At 39.3% G+C, this 21,038-nt stretch overlaps 1 protein-coding gene across 1 annotated transcript in view; it reads right to left on the minus strand.

Annotated features, from left to right (window-relative positions):
* dym (dymeclin) overlaps positions 1 to 21,038 on the minus strand; it is a 134,598-nt gene that overhangs the window by 9,474 nt on the left and 104,086 nt on the right. The window lies entirely within an intron of this gene.

Here is a 21,038-nt window from a genome sequence, read left to right on the forward strand (position 1 = left end):
AAATTGGTGCAGTTCAACTAAATTTGTTGGTTTTCTGACATGGACTTGTTTCTTCAGCATTGTCCACACATTTAAGTCAGGACTTTGGGAAGGCCATTCTAAAACCTTAATTCTAGCCTGATTTAGCCATTCCTTTACCACTTTTGACGTGTGTTTGGGGTCATTGTCCTGTTGGAGCATCCAACTGTGCCCAAGACCCAACCTCCGAGCTGATGATTTTAGATTGTCCTGAAGAATTTGGAGATAATCCTCCTTTTTCATTGTCCCATTTACTCTCTGTAAAGCACCAGTTCCATTAGCAGCAAAACAGGCCCAGAGCATAATACTACCACCACCATGGTTGACGGTAGACATGGTGTTCCTGGGATTAAAGGCCTCACCTTTTCTCCTCCAAACATATTGCTGGGTATTGTGGCCAAACAGCTCAATTGTTGTTTCATCTGACATCACATGGACAAAGATAAGACTTTCTGGAGGTAAGTTCTATGTGTGTAACATGCTAAGCAATTCCTTTTCCTCTAGTGAAAATAATACTTGGAAAAAACTTGACTTGACTTAACTTTTTATTTTCCGCCACGATGGTGAGGATGAGTATCTTAGACAAATGCCAGTATCTTCTGCATTGTGGATAAACGTGTTTTGGTACTACATGCAATCTCTTGGAATCTCCTGCATGTATGTAACAAGGACTTCATAAATTTAATTGTGCATTCCCTTTGAATTGATCTTTCAAGTAAGAAAATAATTTAGCCATGTGAACACTGGGACACCGGTGAAAGAGCACATTTCTTTAAATATATACATTTCAGAAATGGAACTGTTACAGCGAGGTGTTTATGGCAGAAATCTAAACCACAATTAATTGAAACTTTTACCACGATTTCGGTTAATGCACGATTATTCCAATCTCAACCACTACTGTACTTTTAGGTTGAGGTCATCCTCATTGTAGCTAAAGTGAGTCCAAACAACTAACACACAATTCCTTTTGCGTACAAGCTGCTCATGTTGTACTGTTGGCTCGGTATTTCAGTTTTCCTCCATGATGCTTAGGAATTGGAATCGAAAACCCAGTGTTTCAATTCCTTGCAATCGCTTGCAAATTATTCAAACCATTCCCTTAACGATTCCTGTGGGCGAGAATGACGTCATTGCGCAACATGCGCAGTGACGTCCATCCATCCATCCATCCATCTTCTTCCGCTTATCCCGAGGCGTTCCCAGGCCAGCCGGGAGAGATATTGTCTTCCCAACGTGTCCTGGGTCTTTCCCGTGGCCTCCTACCGGTCGGACGTGCCCTAAACACCTCCCTAGGGAGGCGTTCGGGTGGCATCCTGACCAGATGCCCGAACCACCTCATCTGGCTCCTCTCGATGTGGAGGAGCAGCGGCTTTACTTTGAGCTCCCCCCGGACGGCAGAGCTTCTCACCCTATCTCTAAGGGAGAGCCCCGCCACCTGGCGGAGGAAACTCATTTCGGCCGCTTGTACCCGTGATCTTGTCCTTTCGGTCATAACCCAAAGCTCATGACCATAGGTGAGGATGGGAACGTAGATCGACCGGTAAATTGAGAGCTTTGCCTTATGGCTCAGCTCCTTCTTCACCACAACGGATCGATACAGCGTTCGCATTACTGAAGACGCCGCACCGATCCGCCTGTCGATCTCACGATCCAGTCTTCCCTTACTCGTGAACAAGACTCCGAGGTACTTGAACTCCTCCACTTGGGGCAAGATCTCCTCCCCAACCCGGAGATGGCACTCCACCCTTTTCCGGGCGAGAACCATGGACTCGGACGTGCTGATTCTCATCCCAGTCGCTTCACACTCAGTTCCGAACCGATCCAGTGAGAGCTGAAGATCCTGGCCAGATGAAGCCATCAGGACCACATCATCTGCAAAAAGCAGAGACCTAATCCTGCAGCCACCAAACGGGATCCCCTCAACGCCTTGACTGCGCCTAGAAATTCTGTCCATAATAGTTATGAACAGAATTGGTGACAAAGGGCAGCCTTGGCGGAGTCCAACCCTCACTGGAAACGTGTCCGACTTACTGCCGGCAATGCGGACCAAGCTCTGACACTGATCATACACGGAGCGGACCGCCACAATCAGACAGTCCGATACCCCATACTCTCTGAGCACTCCCCACAGGACTTCCCAAGGGACACGGTCGAATGCCTTCTCCAAGTCCACAAAGCACATGTAGACTGGTTGGGCAAACTCCCATGCACCCTCAAGGACCCTGCCGAGAGTATAGAGCTGGTCCACAGTTCCACGACCAGGACGAAAACCACACTGTTCCTCCTGAATCCGAGGTTCGACTATCCGCAGTGACGTCAGCGTGCAATAACTATAAATGAATGTAACCTTTTTAAACCACTACAATCACATCTCAGCAGCAGTAATGTGTCATCTGCCGTAAATACAACAGGTACTAACTAACCCTGTCTATCATGTTAGCGCCATTTGCCTCCTTGTCAAATCTATTACCTGCTAAATTGAAATGAATGTCTCCTCATTTAGATGAGCAATGACGAGAGACAGATTCTGACTGACTCCGAGGCTTGCAGTGCTAGTACCAGTTCACATCTACAGTACCTCTCTCCGTTCACTGCGGCAGGGAAGAGTAAACTCAGGCCAGGTAGACGAATGTCACCAAACAGTGGCTTAAAAGAGAACTGTACTTTTTTGGGGGAATTTTGCCTATTGTTCACAATCATTATGAGAGACAAGAACACACGTCTTTTATTATTATTTTTTTTAATTTACAAATTTAAAGATGATAAAAACGCTTGAAAGATGGGCCTAAATGGAGTCACCGTAGTAGCCTTCAAAGCCCTCTAAAGCAACTTCATAACCCTCCAGCAACGATTTATATACATACTGTAAGTATATATATAATGTAGTAACAGACACGTTCACAACAATATGTAATATGTTCATTATTTACCATATTTTGATCATGTTAATCATTTCCGGGACTGATTTCTGTTTCCATAGCAGCGCACGTCTGACTTCTGTCAATAAATATTTTCCCTACTTCTGGAATCAAACACGAGTGTGTTTTCTAAGTAACACTATTAATAACACTATAGTAACACTATTTTTGGACAGAATGAGGATTTACAACATTATACTTTTGAAGCTAAATATAGCTGCTTATAGAAGCCCGCACAAAAGAAGCGTGAGACGGAAGCCGAGAGAGGGGCAAGAAAGCAACTTTGACGCTATAAATATGGAAACGGGAGCCAAGCTATTTCAACATAAATGGAGCGCTTGTCCAAACTCAACAGGAAACATCCCTAGCCAGCTGGACCAAACAAACAACTGTCCATTGAGTGAGTCACACTTTAATATCGATCATGAAACACGCAGCACGTCATGAGTGTTAGTACAACTACAGTACCGGTACATATGCTGTCTGGCTAGCTCAGCTGTGTACAAACAAAACATGGCATGTGGGCTAATACTTTACACATACTGTAATATGATTGTTCATGTTTTTCAATCAGTACAAATTGGTGTTGTTTCGCAGTGTTGTGCATTACAAACTCAAACGCGTTTCGTGTTAACGTAGAAGCTAGATTATAGCTAGCCTTTATGGCTAATACCGTAGCGTGGTGATGTGTTACTACGCGAGAAAAAGAGTTCTTCAGTGTTCGCTCTTACAATAACAATGTCGTTACAGCTTGGTTATTATACGGGTTACGGAACGTGAATGAAGTATTGTTGACGGTTTTTTAATGCATTTTTAAGGTGATTTAGAGGTGGAATTGATTGCTCCCATTAGCTGCATTGCTAGCCACCTTGAACCAGCCAATTTGTATATGTAAGAAAGAGAAATAAAACCAAAAACTTTTGTCTTCTTTGTCTCTCATAATGATTGTGAACGATAGGCCAAAAAAAGTGCAGTTAACCTTTAAGTTTGTGGTCAAAGGCTTGCAACCATTTGCCACAGTGCTCCTGATTTTTGGTAGGTAGGTAGAGGAAACGTGCATGTTTTCATCCAACCAGATTTTCACTCAGTTAGTTCCATTGTACAGGTGAAACTCCAAAAATTATAATATTTTGTATTGCGAAACTAATACAGTATGTGATATTAACTCTTTACTAGCAAAGTGAGATATGTCAAGCCTTTATTTATTATAACTTCTAGGATTATACTTTACAGTTCTTGAAAACCCTACATTTTCTGTGATTTTCAATTCTAGGTTTTCAAAAGCTTTACGCCATAATCATATCAAAAGAAGGCTTGAATTATCTTGAGTTGCATGTTATGAGCCAATGTTTTAGTTTCACCTTGTAAGTCTAAACAAACCTTGGCACAATATTCACATTCTTTAGTCTCACCAGTATATATTCTAGGGGAAATGGCAGATATTCTTAAATGTTTTGAATATGTTACTTAATGTTACATTGTTGTGTAATTTCCACACATGTATTATTTTAATTTGTTAGTATATTTATTCCTTATATTTTTTTCAAAAAAGTATTTGTTCTATGCTATGTGCCTTTCAAGACCCCACTGTTGGCTTTGTAGAGTCATGTTACCTCTAAACTAAACACAATTGATACTAAGCTACTTGTTCGATCTCCTTTTTCCAAATTATAGAACGGATTAACCAAAGAAATCAAACAAAGCACCAATATGATTCAGTTTAAGAGACAGTTCAAACTACAAGTGTTCACAAGAATTATGATAAACATTTTGAACCCTTTTTTTTTTTTATTGAGACAAAGATTATTTATGTATTTAATATTTGTATGCTTACTATGGTATAGTATTTATTTATTATTTATTTGTTCACTGTTCTGTTAGAGACAACAAGCAAATTGGATAAAATTGCTATGGTATGAAAAGGGGTAGGATTAAATAAGCTCTGCTTCTTCCTACTCCTTTTCGGATGTGCTGTAATGAAACAACTGGAATTGTGTGATGCATTACATTGTATCGTATGCATGTCCGAAATAAACTGAAACTGAACTGAACTGAACAAATGGGAATCGATAAGAAAACTGATAAAGAACTGAATCTTTAAGCAGAAATCAGAAAAATGTTATCAATTCCCATCTCCAATGATGCTTCGGTGTAGCGGACTGGATGGGACATTGTTACTTGGCTGCTACTTTTTCTTCCTCGTTTCTGTCGTGCAACTACACAATCAGTATTGTATTTTAGGGAGATGGTGTATTAAAGAGAGAATTTACAGAGAGGGAAAAAAATCTAAATAATCACACTGTCACGGTGGCGCGTGGCGGTTGTTGGCGTGAGCCCAGGATGTAGAGACAAAAGACTGTGTCCAGGCCAAAAGATTTAATTCTTACATAGAGAGCACAAAACTGCATAAACAAAAGGCTAATGCAAGGCACGTAGCGGCAGCAGAGTAACTCATGCACACTGACAAAAGGCAATAATCCAGCACTGGCAAGGAGCAACATGTAAACCTTTGTAGACTCGATTAGATATAGAAAACAGGTGTGCTGGTAGGAAACTAAACATATAGTGTAGGTGCCACAAAACAAGGAATCCAACAGGACGTAGAGCCAAAATAAGAGCACCAGGACAGGAAATGATACAGAAAACAAGAAAATAACTTGCAAAGTCCAAACTGTTTTGAAGGATCATGACAAACGTAACAGTTTTCTGTCTGTCAGAAGCTCTAAATGTTGTTTCCCCCCCCCATTAATCGCCCAGTCCTAAGTACAGTACAATTGTTGGTTCTTTCGTCTCATATGTGACGCTAATTTCGGGTTGTACGCTATACCGGTACTAGTATAGTACCGCGATACTAATGAAACATATTCGGTACTACACCGCCTCTAAAAAGGCACATCGTGACATTGCTGGTATTACGAGCAGAGGAGCATGTTTGGCAGCGTACAATCAGGGAGTACTTACAAGCAGACACAGTGTGTAGACAGAAAAGGGAGAATGGACGCATTTTGGCTTAAAAACTAACGATAAAGGTGAAGCTATAACACTGAAATGCCCTCAGGAAGAGGTGTTTTAAGACATGACTAGCTAGCTAGCGGCTAACGTCTAGCCGCAGTCTGCAGTGTTTTAGCTACTTCTAAATCACTAATCCTCACCTCCATGGTGACAAATAAAGTACGTTTCTTACAAGTGTCATCCCTGCAGGACGAGGAATAGCTAAACATGCTTCACTACACACCAAAATGTAAACAAACCCTATGCGTGGATCTACACCTGTCATCCACTGTATTGATATCAAGTACAGGAGGGTATCTACCGTATTTTTCGGATTATAAATCGCAGTTTTTTTCATAGTTTGGCCGGGGGTGCGACATATACTCCGGAGCGACTTATGTGTGAAATTATTAACACATTACCGTAAAATATCAAATAATATTATTTATCTCATTTGCGTAAGAGACGAAGCAAATGTCAGCAATCGTCACACACACGTCAACCAATAAGAATTCGGCGGGGGCGGGTCTAGGCAGAAGTGCATTGTGGGTCATGGCAGAAGTGCATTGTGGGTCATGGGATGCTACATGCTACTATGTCCGTAGCTATTAAAATGGCTCATTTCAACATTGGCGGTAACTTATAAAAACTGAGAAGGGCTGAACAAAAATGGCACCGAAAAGGAAATCATATACTGCAGATTACAAGCTGGACGTAGTGAAATATGCAGCAGAAAACGGCGATCGAGCAGCAGAAAGAAAGGACGCTAGCGGCGCATACCAGGAGCGACAACGAGGAAGAAGATTTCATGGGATTTAGCGATCAGGAGTGACAGATTGTTTGGTAAACGTATAGCATGTTCTATATGTTATAGTTATTTGAATGACTCTTACCATAATATGTTACGTTAACATACCAGGCACGTTCTTAGTTGCTTATTTATGCGTCGAATAACGTACACTTATTCAGCCTGTTGTTCACTATTCTTTATTTATTTTAAATTGCCTTTCAAATGTCTATTCTTGGTGTTGGATTTTATCAATAAATTTCCCCCCAAAAATGCGACTTATACTCGAGTGCGACATATATATGCTTTTTTCCTTCTTCATTATGCATTTTCGGCCGGTGCGACGTATACTCTGGAGCGATTTATAATCCGAAAAATACGGTAGTCGATACTACTAGGATTACATCGATATTTTTTAGCATCACAAAATCTTTTTTTGTTTTTTTTACATTTATATTATGTTTATAAACTCAGGAAATACGTCCCTGGACACACGAGGACTTTGAATATGACCAATGTGTGATCCTGTAACCACTTGGTATCGCATCGATACCAAAATTGGTGGTATCATCCAAAACTAATGTAAAGTATCCAAACAACAGAAGAATATGTTTATTACATTTTAACATAAGTGTAGAAAAAACATGTTAAAAGAGAAAGTAAGCAGATATTAACAGTAAATGAACAAATAGATTACTAATTTATTTTCTACCACTTGTCCTTATTAATGTTGACAAAATAATAGAATGGAAAATGACACAATATCTTTTTGCATACGTCAGCAGACAAATTAGGAGCCTTTGTTTGCTTACTTAGTAATAAAAGAAAAGTTGTCTCGTACGTTCACTATTCTATTTAAGGACAAAACTGCAATAAGAAACATATGTACCTTAACATTTTTTGTTAAAATAAAGCCAATAATGCCAATTTTTGTGGTCCTCTTTATGTAGAAAAGTATCGAAATACAATTTGGTACCGGTACCAAAATATTGGTATCGGGACAACCCTACAGCAAAACATTGGAGAAACAGAAACGCATGACCTGTATTCAGCTACGTTCAGCTAAATCCAGCATATGTTGGTGATAAACAATTAATCAACTGATTCAACACACATTGCTTCCATTCCCATCGGAATACTGGATGGCCAAGTTTTCTGCCAAGCATGCTGGAAGCAAAACACAAGGCCGACTTGCGGGCCAAATGCAGCAAACAGCAGGTAGATAGAAGTAGAGCATCAATAATACAAGAGCGCCTCATTATAGTCTGCTGTCTGCACATGCATATAAAGGCCCATGCAGGCGGTAATCAGCTATGGTGAAAGACACTCTATTGAGTCCTGCCTGTCCCTATTCAGCACAACACTATCGCTATCATAATGACCCAGACAGAAGGACTACAGGGGTCACAGGCCATATGCCAGACCACACACACACACACACACACATACACACACACACGCACGCACACACACACAGAATTGTGTTGACTGTGCGACACAATGCAGGGTCGCTATTATCTGGTGTTTGCGCGTAGGCGACTGTCTCATAGACACCAGCTCATCAAATGTTCACACGGAGGCAACACAACCCACTCTCACTTGTTAGTACAGAAACCTAATATTATAGTGACATTTGGATTTTTAATCCCTTTATCTTTTTCCTATTATTATTTTTCCTTATCTGAGAGAGAAAGGGAGAGGTTTTATTTTTGAATGGATAAAAATCTTGTCGTAATCACCCCGTGACATTACATTATAACCCCTTCAATTATGGTTATAAGGTCATAGAGATAATTGAAGTGTTAACTAGAAATGGCACTTGGTAGAACGCAGACCACCCCTCGAGGGAAGTGGCAGAACAATCCTAATTTGGATCTGCAGCAAATTCTACACTTTTGTAGATATGCGCTTTATATGCTTGAATTTTGTCATTAAGATTCATGCATTATTCCTTGGGGAAGGGAGGAAATGGTGGAAGTACTGTATTTGAGATAAGCACCAACATTTCATTAATTCTTCTTTGGCCTATGCACCATCCTACTTGCCGATTTTCCCGGGAGAGTCCCGAATTTGAGTTCCCCTCCCGAAAATATCCCGGGGCCACCATTCTCACAAATTTCTCCCGATTTCCACCCGGACAACAATATTGCCACGCCATCCTTCACTGGGCGCCGTTTCCGGCCGGACAATAATAACGGTTACACCTCGAAGTCAAGCGCGGCAATCAGAACAGAAGAAGAAGAAGACGAAGCAGAAGAAGAGACATGGCGACGACGAGTAAGAAGAAGAAGTACGCTTGCAAGTTCCAAAATGATTGGAAAAAAGAATTTCAGTTCATACAGGACAGCTCGAAGGGGAAGGGGTATGCTGCCTGCAAATTTTGTAGATCAGACTTCTCCATTGAACACGGTGGCCGAACGGATATAGTCACTCATGAACGGTCAGAGAAGCACAAGGTCACAGCCCAGTATTATGGGCCATCTTGCTAAATGGAGACCCGAGGGTGTAACGTATGCCGAGACAAAGATGGCTATGCTGATAGCTACACGCAACATCCCGTTCTTATTTGTGGATGTTTTCAACAAATCCGTGAAGGATATGTTCCCGGATTCAGAGATCGCTCGCCAGTACGCAAATGGCAGAACAAAGGCTACTTAAATAGTAAAATGTGAGTGTATAGGGTTGCCACCCGTCCCTTATAATATGGAGTCGTCCCATATTTTAAGATTAAATTGTTAAATATATATATATATATATATTTTTTTTTTTTTAAGTAAGCAGCAACTACAGTACAGTTAGTATAAAAACTGTGTTTTCATTACTGTGTATTTGATAGGTGCCATTGCCCCGGGATTGGACAAGGAAGCGATCGAACTGTGCCAAAACCATCCCTTTGGTGAAGTGTGAAGTGAAGTGAATTATATTTACATAGCGCTTTTCTCTAGTGACTCAAAGCGCTTTACATAGTGAAACCCAATATCTAAGTTACATTTAAACCAGTGTGGGCGGCACTGGGAGCAGGTGGGTAAAGTGTCTTGCCCAAGGACACAACAGCAGTAACTAGGATGGCGGAAGCGGGGATCAAACCTGCAACCCTCAAGTTGCTGGCACGGCCGCTCTACCAACCGAGCTATACCGCCTGGTATGATGTGTGATGAAAGCACAAGCAGAAACACGGATAAAGTATGTATTTTGTATTTACCCTTCTCTTGTAAAGTAATTTTGTGGCTGCTGTCAGTGAAAATTGCTCTCTAAATATATATATATATATATATATATATATATATATTTTTTTTCCCCCACTTACCTCAACTCTTTTTTCTTTGTTGTTGTTTTTATTCAATGACACTTCTATGTATGCTTGTGATTTTTATTTTTGTTGTTACCTTTCCCCCCCCCCCCCCTTTTAATCAGTTATTGTGATTCTCTATCTGCTTGTGGTGAAGAGGAAGGCAGTGACTGAAATGTAGGACGGTGGGTGGGAGGAGGTTTTATTATTTTATTTTTATTATTTTTCTGTAATGATCAATTTAAAAAAAAAATTGTAATTCTTTTTTTTTTTTTTTAAGTGTTTGTTTTCTCAATACTAGTATTATGATTCCCCTATCAAATGAATAAATAAATATTATTAAAAAAAAAGTTTCATGCACTTTTGAGTTGTTTATGTGTCCAGATGATGTTAAATTGTTGTAACCCTAAACTAATTAATGTAATATTCTTGGATCCAGTCTTCAAAATGTTTTGAACTCCTTGGTCCCTGTTGCAAACCTCTACATTGTGGCATTTGGGTGAGTAGGTTTTGCAACAACAACAAAAATAAAATCCAACCTCTTTGACTGTGAGGTCAAAATATTAAGCTAGACACGTTTTAACTTGCAAATGTATGCAACATGGCCTCAAATTCTAATGCCTGTCTCTATAATAACGTGTTAACATAAAAATGTGGCTGGCGCGGGTAAATACTTAAATTTTATCTGCCTTCAATCCACTAGCGTCTCACCGGCAAATTTGAAAAGCACTTCATCATCTGGAACGCCACTCACAGTTAAGAGGAACAGATGGAACAAATCAAGAGCTCCGACGTCTGGGCGAGTGCATTTCCCAAAATGATAAAACGCTGTTAGTGCGGTGTCCCATCAGGACGGCCGTGTATAATCTAAAAAGCTGTCTGGAGACTGAAATGGGAGTAAAAATGATGAGCTTTGTGCCACCAAAAACTACCTTTTTTATATCAGAAATATAGTAAACTAAATAATGCATTTCACTGGATACAAAGGTGGAACAAAATATCAATACTGCAATGTCCATCCATCCATCTATTTTCTACCGCTTGTCCCTCTCGGGGTCACGGGGGTGCTGGAGTTATTTCTTATGTTACAGTAAGGTAAGTAGGGGTGATTAAATAAAGAGATTCACATCTGGATTGCAATTCTTATTTATCCGATTCTAAATCGAGCAATCATTTTAAAAAATCTATTAAAAAATGAAGATCAAGGTTTTTTTTTCTCCCTGCGTTTACTTGCTGTGCGTAAATGTCATAAGTCAGCAACTAAGAGGAGCTTTTGTAACCTGCAACCTGTTCTAATAAAATATACAACATAATATTTTATTATCATTTGAGAATCGGTTTGAATCCAAAATCGTGTTGAATCTAGAATTGATTCTGAATCGTATCGTCACTCCAAAAATCGGACTCAAACTGAATTGTGACTTGTTCGCATCCCTAATAGTAAGTACGGTGGTAAGTACCTCTGCTTATGAGCGCCCCTCCTATGTACAAGTTTTTGGTAAACAAGTCATCTCTAGATTTGTTGTGAAGCTTCAGGTTGCGGGAAAAACTTTGGGTTACGAGCCTCCCCACCACCGTTTGTTGCCGTAGCAAATGTCACAAGGATCCTTGTAAGATTCACCAAAACATCCGGTCTCTCACTTTGTTTTTCCAATCATAGGAACAAAGCAAGTGAGAGTGAAGGACAGTGCTGAGAAAAAGCAAATTATATTCATTGAATTAAAGAAAGAATGGAAAAACATGACCAAAGTGTCCATGTAGTTGATATGTCAAAGCAATACAAGCATAGCACTGCTAGTCTACGCCATACTGAAGCAGAAAGAGTTGATAAAGGCTATGATAACACCAGCCAGGGGGGGTTAATATAATGAATAGACAGGGGACATTTCCAAGGTAAATGATGGACGTTAGTACATTACTTTATAAAACTACTCCAGTTGTTTGTAGTGCATTCTAGTGTATTGTTTTGACTTAATATTTGTTATCTAGAAATAAATGTTTCTTTTTTTAACGGCATGTAACATGTGCATGGTGTTTTTGGGCGGCCCAGAACAGAATAATGGACCTTCATATCAATTCAATGGGGAACATTGATTTGAGTATTTCGGGCTGTGAACTTCATCACATAACCAATTAAACACGTAAGACGAGGTACCACTCTACTGATACTAAAAATTAAAAACCTAATGTGCATTTAATGTATGAACATCTCAACAACCAATAAAAGCATGTTGTGATTTTAACAAAAGCGTAGTAACACTGACAAGGCAAGTGGCAATCACCTCAACTTCAATAGAATGTTAAGTTTAGATCCGATGACTGACAATAGAGATATAGTGGTACATTCCCAATTAAATTCTGAATTATGTGGATCAAAATTAAACAATACCAACACAATGCTTTAAAGGCCTACTGAAACCCACTACTACCGACCACGCAGTCTGATAGTTTATATATCAATGATGAAATCTTAACATTGCAACACATGCCAATATGGCCGGGTTAACTTATAAAGTGCAATTTTAAATTTCCTGCGAAACTTCCGGTTGAAAACGTCTAGGTAGGATGACGTATGCGCGTGACGTCGATGGTTGAAACGGAAGTATTGGGACGCCATTGTATCCAATACAAAAAGCTCAGTTTTCATCGCAAAATTCCACAGTATTCTGGACATCTGTGTTGGTGAATCTTTTGCAATTTGTTTAATGAACAATGGAGACTGCAAAGAAGAAAGCTGTAGATGCAATCGTTGTATTAGCGTCTGGCTACAGCAACACAACCAGGAGGACTTTGACTTGGATAGCAGACGCGCTATCCGATGCTAGCCGCCGACCGCATCGATGGTCGAGTGAAGTCCTTCGTCGCTCCGTCGATCGCTGGAACGCAGGTGAGCTTCGGTGTTGATGAGCAGATGAGGGTTGACGTAGGTGGAGAGCTAATGTTTTTATCATAACTCTGTCGAGGTCCGTAGCTAAGTTAGATTCAATGGCGTCGTTAGCAACAGCATTGTTAAGCTTCGGCAGGCTGGAAAGCATTAACCGTGTAGTTTCAGGTCCATGGTTTAATAGTATTGTTGATTTTCTGTCTATTCTTCCAGTCAGGGGTTTATTTATTTTGTTTCTATCTGCAGTTAAGCCCGATGCTATCACGTTAGCTCCGTAGCTAAAGTGCTTCACCGATGTATTGTCGTGGAGATAAAAGTCACTGAGAATGTCCATTTCGCGTTCTCGACTCTCATTTTCAAGAGGATATAGTATCCGAGGTGGTTTAAAATACAAATCCGTGATCCACAATAGAAATAGGAGAGAGTGTGGAATCCAATGAGCCCTTGTACCTAAGTTACGGTCAGAGCGAAAAAAGATGCGTCCTGCAATGCACTCTAATCCTTCACTCTCACGTTCCTCATCCACAAATCTTTCATCCTCGCTCAAATTAATGGGGTAATCGTCGCTTTCTCGGTCCCAATCGCTCTCGCTGCTGGTGTAAACAATGGGGAAATGTGAGGAGACTTTCAACTTGTGACGTCACGCTACTTCCGGTACAGGCAATGCTTTTTTTTTTAATCAGCGACCAAAAGTTGCGAACTTTATCGTCGTTGTTCTATACTAAATCCTTTCAGCAAAAATATGGCAATATCACGAAATGATCAAGTATGACACATAGAATGTATCTGCTATCTCCGTTTGAATAAAAAAATGTCATTTCAGTAGGCCTTTAATGACATTGCGTTGCTTTGATATCGATAGAATATTATGAACGGTAGCTTGCAATAACCCATTCATCTCTGGATACGTTAAACAGTATTAAACAGGGTTTCCCCTTAGTGTAACTGACTGTGGCACATCAACAGAGCAAAATCATGATCGCTACACCTTAAAAATAAGAAAACAAATTCAATTTATATAAGGCCAACACTTCCTCATTCTCCACCAATCTGCTTTAAGGCACGGACGGTGTGTTTGAGATCATGGGAAAAATAAACATCAAATCAAAACCACACCAACATAAAACCTTACCACCAGCAGATCGTTACAGTATGAATGGATATATATAGCCTACTATTTGCGCACTGTTGACTAGTGATGCGCCGAAATTCAGCAGCCGAAAAAAGACTTTGATCACCTAAAACAGCGCTGCTGAAACCGTATATTATGATGTAAACAAGACGCACGCAATTGTCTGGAACGTAGTTAGCATGTCTGCGATGGGACGTAACTTTAATGTATCCCAGATATACCCGCTTGAGCATATTTTACGCATTTCTGGCCTAAATTAATCATTTTCAAGCAAAAACAATGGGTAGCTGTAATAATAATATAAATACTACAGTAGTATTGGCCACTAGATGAGACCAAACCAAATAAAGTGCGCTGTTTAGTATCGTGGCCACTGATTATTATTTGCTGTGAAATATTATTATAACGAATTAAACCAGTGGTTCTCAAATAGGGGTACGCGTACCCCTGGGGGTACTTGAAGGTATGCCAAGGGGTACGTGATATTTTTTTTAAATATTCTAAAAATAGCAATAATTCAAAAATCCTTTATAAATATATTTATTGAATAATACTTCAACAAAATATGAATGTAAGTTCATAAACTGAACATCAGATCAAGTAGGCTATACCATTCATTACAATGCAACAATGCAATATTCAGTGTTGACAGCTAGATTTTTTGTGGTCATGTTCCATAAATATTGATGTTAAAGACTTATTTTTTTGTGAAGAAATTTTTAGAATTAAGTTCATGAATCCAGATGGATCTCTATTACAATCCCCAAAGAGGGCACTTTAAGTTGATGATTACTTCTATGTGTAGAAATCTTTATCTATAATTGAATCACTTGTTTATTTTTCTACAAGTTTTTAGTTATTTTTATATCTTTTTTTCCAAAGAGTTCAAGAAAGACCACTACAAATGAGCAATATTTTGCACTGTTATACAATTTAATACATCAGAAACTGATGACATAGATGACATAGTGCTGTATTTTACTTCTTTATCTCTTTTTTCAACCAAAAATGCTTTGCTCTGATTAGGGGGTACTTGAATTAAAAACATTTTCACAGGGGGTACATCACTGAAAAAAGGTTGAGAACCACTGAATCAAACAATTGTAAAAGTGACTATGTTGGTGTCATTTCATGAATAAAAGGGTCTCTTATTGGTGAAAACCATATTTAGAAGGTCGTAACCAGGTTTCATAATGCTTTAGCTATGAAAATATTTGATCTAGAATTATTATTTCCTACTTTGTGGGAATAATTTACAACGGTCAAGCCCAAAACCAATTTATTTTATCCATATTTTGAGACATTTTGGGAAGACGTGTTTGAAAGTGGCAGCATGATTTAATTGTGCATTAAATCGTGCTCATTATTTAAATTATGATTCAATCATTTCAGCTATTCAAAAATGGCAACAGAGTCTTAGTACTGTGTAATTACTTTTACTTACGACTCTTGTTGTGCTAATTCAGCGTGTGAGTGTTTCTATCGTGGGCGGAAAAAGACATAATTGATAATGATTGACGAAATTGGTATGTATTCCTGTATTAACGATGGCAAGCTCTGGTTTTTTTGGTATAGCATTGTAAGAATATTTGGGGTATTTTATCATTAGCAAAACATCACATCTTAAATTACTCGGTTTCCAAATCTACTGGATAATCAAAGTCAGTAAAGACATAAGTCATTTCGGTAACTCTTTAGTATGGGGAACATATTCTAACTAACAAAGACTTCATTTAGAGTTATTTGGACACTAGGGGAACATATTCTAAGTAACAAAGACTTAATTTAGAGTTATTTGGTCAGGGTTAGCGTTAGGGTTAGAGGGTTAGGGTTAATAATGGTGAATATGTTCCCCATACTAAAGTGTTACCAGCTTACTGGTTGTATAATAAGGCCATGCAGAATAGGGCATTAATAAGTACTTAATAATGACTAATTAGGAGCCAATATGTTACTAATTTGCATGTTAATAAGCAAATAATTAATGGTGAATATGTGCCCCATACTAAAGTGGTACCATAAATTCTTGGTTTGAGGTGTCAAATTAGAAACATTTTTGCGCCTTTGTCATATTGGAGCAAGCTCAAAAACTATGCGATATGGCAACATATCTCATAGAAAGAATGTCTCCTCTGGGCTAGAGTGCTTTCTTGGAAAAAAAAAAAAATCACATACCACATCCCAATTTTATCTTGGTGCCTCACTATGTCTGCACAGCGCCTTCCTCTCTGAACATATCTACTGCCCCACCCCTTCAGTCTGGCAATTGTCTAGGCCCACTTGGCCTGAGCTCATATCAGTTAGTTCTGGGTCCTGGCGGGCCGTGCACTCGCCTCTGGACACAGACTGGCTGGACTCTTGTCTTCACTCAGAGACGCCGTGTTCCCTTCCCTTCCCTTGTGCTGTCAGAGGTGGGCCAGACAGAGAAAAATGTAGCCATGGAGCAAGTATGAACCACTCACAAACACACAAGCAGTAAATGGTCATCCGTCAAAAAAAAGCTCATCTATTAATCTTCAAAGTTCATGGCCACGAGGATCAAGACTCGACTGCAAGGAGGCCCGACTAATGTGAAGAGCTTCAATAGATTAATGGTTGCTAGAGGATGGATTGTCATGACGCTAACTTATCACCATTTGGTTTATGTTTGTGTTACTGTAAAATATGGAACAAGATACACACATTTACTTTGCTAATCCTTTGATTTGTTATCTGCTTCTGTCAAACATTGCACTTTGTTTCGCAGCGCCAATAAACAAGAGGAACACTGTAGGCTTAACAAATATGTAATACTTGTCAGTTAGCCCTGTGTGATAGCAAAATCCTTGGTAGAGACTGAACCGCATTAGTGAGAACATTAAATCATTATGATCTGTGAGTCATGGAATATTGCTGTAACACTCCTTGTAAGCATCACGGAGACATATTTACACCCTTGATTTTACAAGAAAGGAGGGGATAAGATGGTGAAATAATCAATAAGCAAGAATCAAAGAAATGTCAAGAAAATGCTGGGTTTCCCTGAAAAAGAGAGGCCATCACATCCTGATGTTTTTCTTTTAATGAATCTGGTAAAATGTTAGCATGACATTCACGTTGTGTATTTCTAAGACTCCCTAAATCTTGCCAGGTCATATAAGTCTTCAAACTTCTTTATGGAAAATATTGAATCATCTACTTCTTTTAGATCCAAAATATATTTAGTCTGGTTAGATTAGTATTACAAATTCACCTTTTAATCCTTGCAATACCAGAGAGCCGCTCTGACTTCTTTGGCAAGCTTTTGTGTCTGTGAAGTGATTGTACAACAAGCTGATGTCATGAAACTTGTGTGATTAAGACTCTTACAGAGGGAAAGGACTTAAACAATAAGTGTGAGTACAGTCTGTTCGCACTGGCGTCCTGTGGGACTGTTAGACTAAAAATATAGCTCTAGTGAGCTCTTAATTGTCAGCTACTTGTCGACAATGATTTGACTTGAGTCAATCACATCTTTATTCATTGAAAGCTAACGTCTTATGAGCCACTTTAAACTGGGAATGGATAAGAACTGTGTCATTTAGCCCTGAAGAGGTGGTGGACGCTTTGAAAACATAAGATATCATTTACAATTTAACATTTAAAACGGTTTTCAGTTAAAATTTATAACATGTGCCCTGGGTGTTAAGTGTTTGGCGTAGGGCACAAAGGGTGATCATTTTGCAAAGCGTGTACCCCAACTGTGTTGCCTGTGCTTTTATTTTTCAGAAAATGTCAAAAGGTTAAATTCTTAAATGATTAAATAATTTGAATACCCTTTGAATACAAAGGGTATTCAAATGATTGCTTCAGCACTCAGGAGAGCTTTTTTACTAAAGGACATTGGTAACTACTGGTCTGGCGTTCATATTACTGTCTGCATTTGTTTTGAGAACCAAGTGAATATTTTGTAAAGTGCTATCAAGCGATAAAAAAATTTGCAATTAAATATTTTTTGTACAATGGAAGCCAATCAGCTTCTGCTAAAAAAGCCCAAACACAATGAAAGCCAATCAATGACCACTTCAGAGTGTGACTGACCTTTCTTTTTTTACACCCCAACAAATCAAGCACATTCAAAAGGCGAGGAAACTCAGAATAACATTAGAAATTAAAAAGTTGATTAACACGATCTATCTGTGTTGGCCCTGCTATGAGGTGGGGACTTGTCCAGGGTGTACCCCGCCTTCCGCCCGAATGCAGCTGAGATAGGCTCCAGCACCCCCCGCGACCCCGAAAAGGGACAAGAGGTAGAAAATGGATGGATGGATTTGTTTTCTATCCTAATTATTAATATTACTACTATTGTTCTCTAAATGTTACATTTTTATTAACTTGTTAATGTATTATTTACATTTTATTTTTAAAATATATTTTATCATGTTTCATACTATATTTTAAACTTGTTAATGTATTATTTACATTTTATTTTTAAAATATATTTTATCATGTTTCATACTATATTTTAGATGGCGTTCATTTTTGTTATTCTCCAGTGCATTTTTCCAAAAATGCTCAGTGCCATGCCATGTTTTGTTTTGTTATTGTCAACAGTGCTCTGTGTGTGTGTTTTCTTTTAATCTTTTTGTTGTGTACAGCCCTTTGTGTTTTCCACTTGCCTGTGTATGAAAAGTGCTATTTCAAATTTCCTTGTAATCCGACCATATTTTCGGTATATTAGATGGAATTTTAACAGTTTGATTTGATTTGACAGAAAAAATTATGCGGCAAAAAATAATTAATCGCAATTAACGCAATCATTTGACACCACTAGTTTTGTTTTCATGTAAACAAACCCACAGATACCCGAGAGAAGACAAAATAACTAGATGTGACAATGGCGAGTACGGCACAGTCTGTAAGGTTAAAACTGGTGTTTTCAGGATGGAACGACAGGTACAACTTCAATGTCATTGGTGTAAAAGGAAAGTGTACATTATGTGTTTCACATCCCTTGTGAGTAACTCCCATGAAACATCTCTCAAGGGCACATGTCACACAGTTGAAGGTTTTTCAGTAACACAACAACTATCCTTAGTGACTAATTTACAAATTCCTATTTATGAAGGATTACTTCCGTTACTAATTCTGTACTAATTGTGGGTAAATTGACGAGGAACTGTAACTATTTTTTTTAAACATAATTTTCCCAATCTTGTATGTTGCTACTACAATGGCTGATACTTTACTAGTGTAGAAGCATAAAAAGCATTTTTCAAAAAAGCGTTTAGCCAAGAAACTGAGGGCCTTCTTAATGATCAATAAATTGACCCGTGGACCATAAGTCTGGGAAAGGCTCAGGTACTGCACGCCAGCTGGTAGGCAAACGGGTCACCTCCCGTCTCTCCCCTCCCCTACCCTCCCCTATGTCCCGAGGAGCCAGAGAGTCTGTGGGCTGTCGCTGCTCAATAAGGCAAATTTCAGCTGGTCGGCCTAAACAACACATTCCACAGCCACTGCCCATGAGAGTCACTTACACACTCTGTAAAGACACACACACTTACAAAGAGCTAGGGAGGGAAACGGTTGAGTGAGGGTCGTCCCCGGGGCATTTACCACCTTCCCTTAACCCTTTTTTGTTCAGTTGGTGCCTACTTTGCATGTCTACATTTTTGTGTGAATGCTATTAAAGTGCCTTAAGCAAACAGGCGTCTTGTCGACTTCTGTCAACGGTTTTTCCTGACCCGTACCAACGGTTTGCTTTGTCGGTTAGTAAGCGGGACAAAAACCATTAACTTTACAGACACCATGACAGGTTTTGAGTTAACATTTTAATGCTTTTAGGGTTGTGTGCTCTGTCCACACATCAAGAATTGGGCTAATATTTCAAGGGGTAGACTTTAAAACAATTGTCTCTCGTGAGTAGTGCATCTGACATAACGCAGATTACTATGAATTTTTTTGTTTGGAAGTTTGCATGTTTGTTTTTCGTAAGTCATTTGGAGATTGAGTATTTAGGTCAAAACCTGTGGTTGTAACAGTTGATAACAACCTAAAAGGGGAGCTTGATTTTCATCCATGTTAAGGTTTTGTAATAGGAACGGACAAGACCTATCATTTGGGCATTTGGTCAACCTAATCTTCTTGGAAAATCGCTACGGTGTGTAGTGTTTTGCCATCTGGCCAGGCTGTTTCAGAAATTAAAAATTGGTCAAACTAATCTTCTTAAAATATAGCTACAGTATCTAGTGTTGTACTGCCTCAACGGGCTGCAACAGAAATTAAAACTTGGTCAACCTACTCTTCTTAGAAAATAGCTACGGCGTGTAGTGTTTTGCTGCCTTGACCGGTTGCCATGGAAATCACTCAGTCAATTAAAAGTGAAGTTGAAGGAATCAGGGTTGAGTTGGGCATGTCTGGAGTATCGTTTCTTTTTGGAATACATATTTTACTGTGCAAAATGAACAAAAATATTTTAGTTGCTAACTTTTGTTGCTTGACTTGGGTACAATGTTGTCACCCACACTTGGAGGTGGACAATGATATACCGTACACTAGAAACCTAAAAATCTAGGCCTGTCATAGTATTTCTTATCAATGTCATGCGACCCAATTTAGCAATTACCCTTCACCATTGCCTTTTTAGCATTCGCTGCGCGTTCACTCCTTTTAAGAGCTTAAGTGTGTAATTACCAATTCATTGATGATTCCACACAACATTAATCCAGCCTATGGATTTTCACGTTGGGAACTGAATAGCCGAATGACCTCATGAGATGAAGGCATGCGGAAAGTGGAGAGTAAGCTGTTTGTTTGAGCGATGGCACCATCAAACAGTGACCACGTCTCCCAGAGGAGACATTGGCCAGATTGTCTCTTCACTTCACGTCGCCCTCTGGACGTACAGAGCACTCAGATGACAGTGGACCGTCAACGTGAGCGCAAACTACACGTGCGGACGAGAGGCAAATGCGAAGTAATGTGCATGGTTGCATGCTGGCACGCCAATAGCACAGCTGACGGCGTGAATGTGTGTTAACGCTAAAGCGGCATGGCTG

This window comes from Nerophis lumbriciformis, linkage group LG32 (assembly GCF_033978685.3).
Source record: "Nerophis lumbriciformis linkage group LG32, RoL_Nlum_v2.1, whole genome shotgun sequence".
Taxonomy (NCBI): Eukaryota; Metazoa; Chordata; class Actinopteri; order Syngnathiformes; family Syngnathidae; genus Nerophis; species Nerophis lumbriciformis.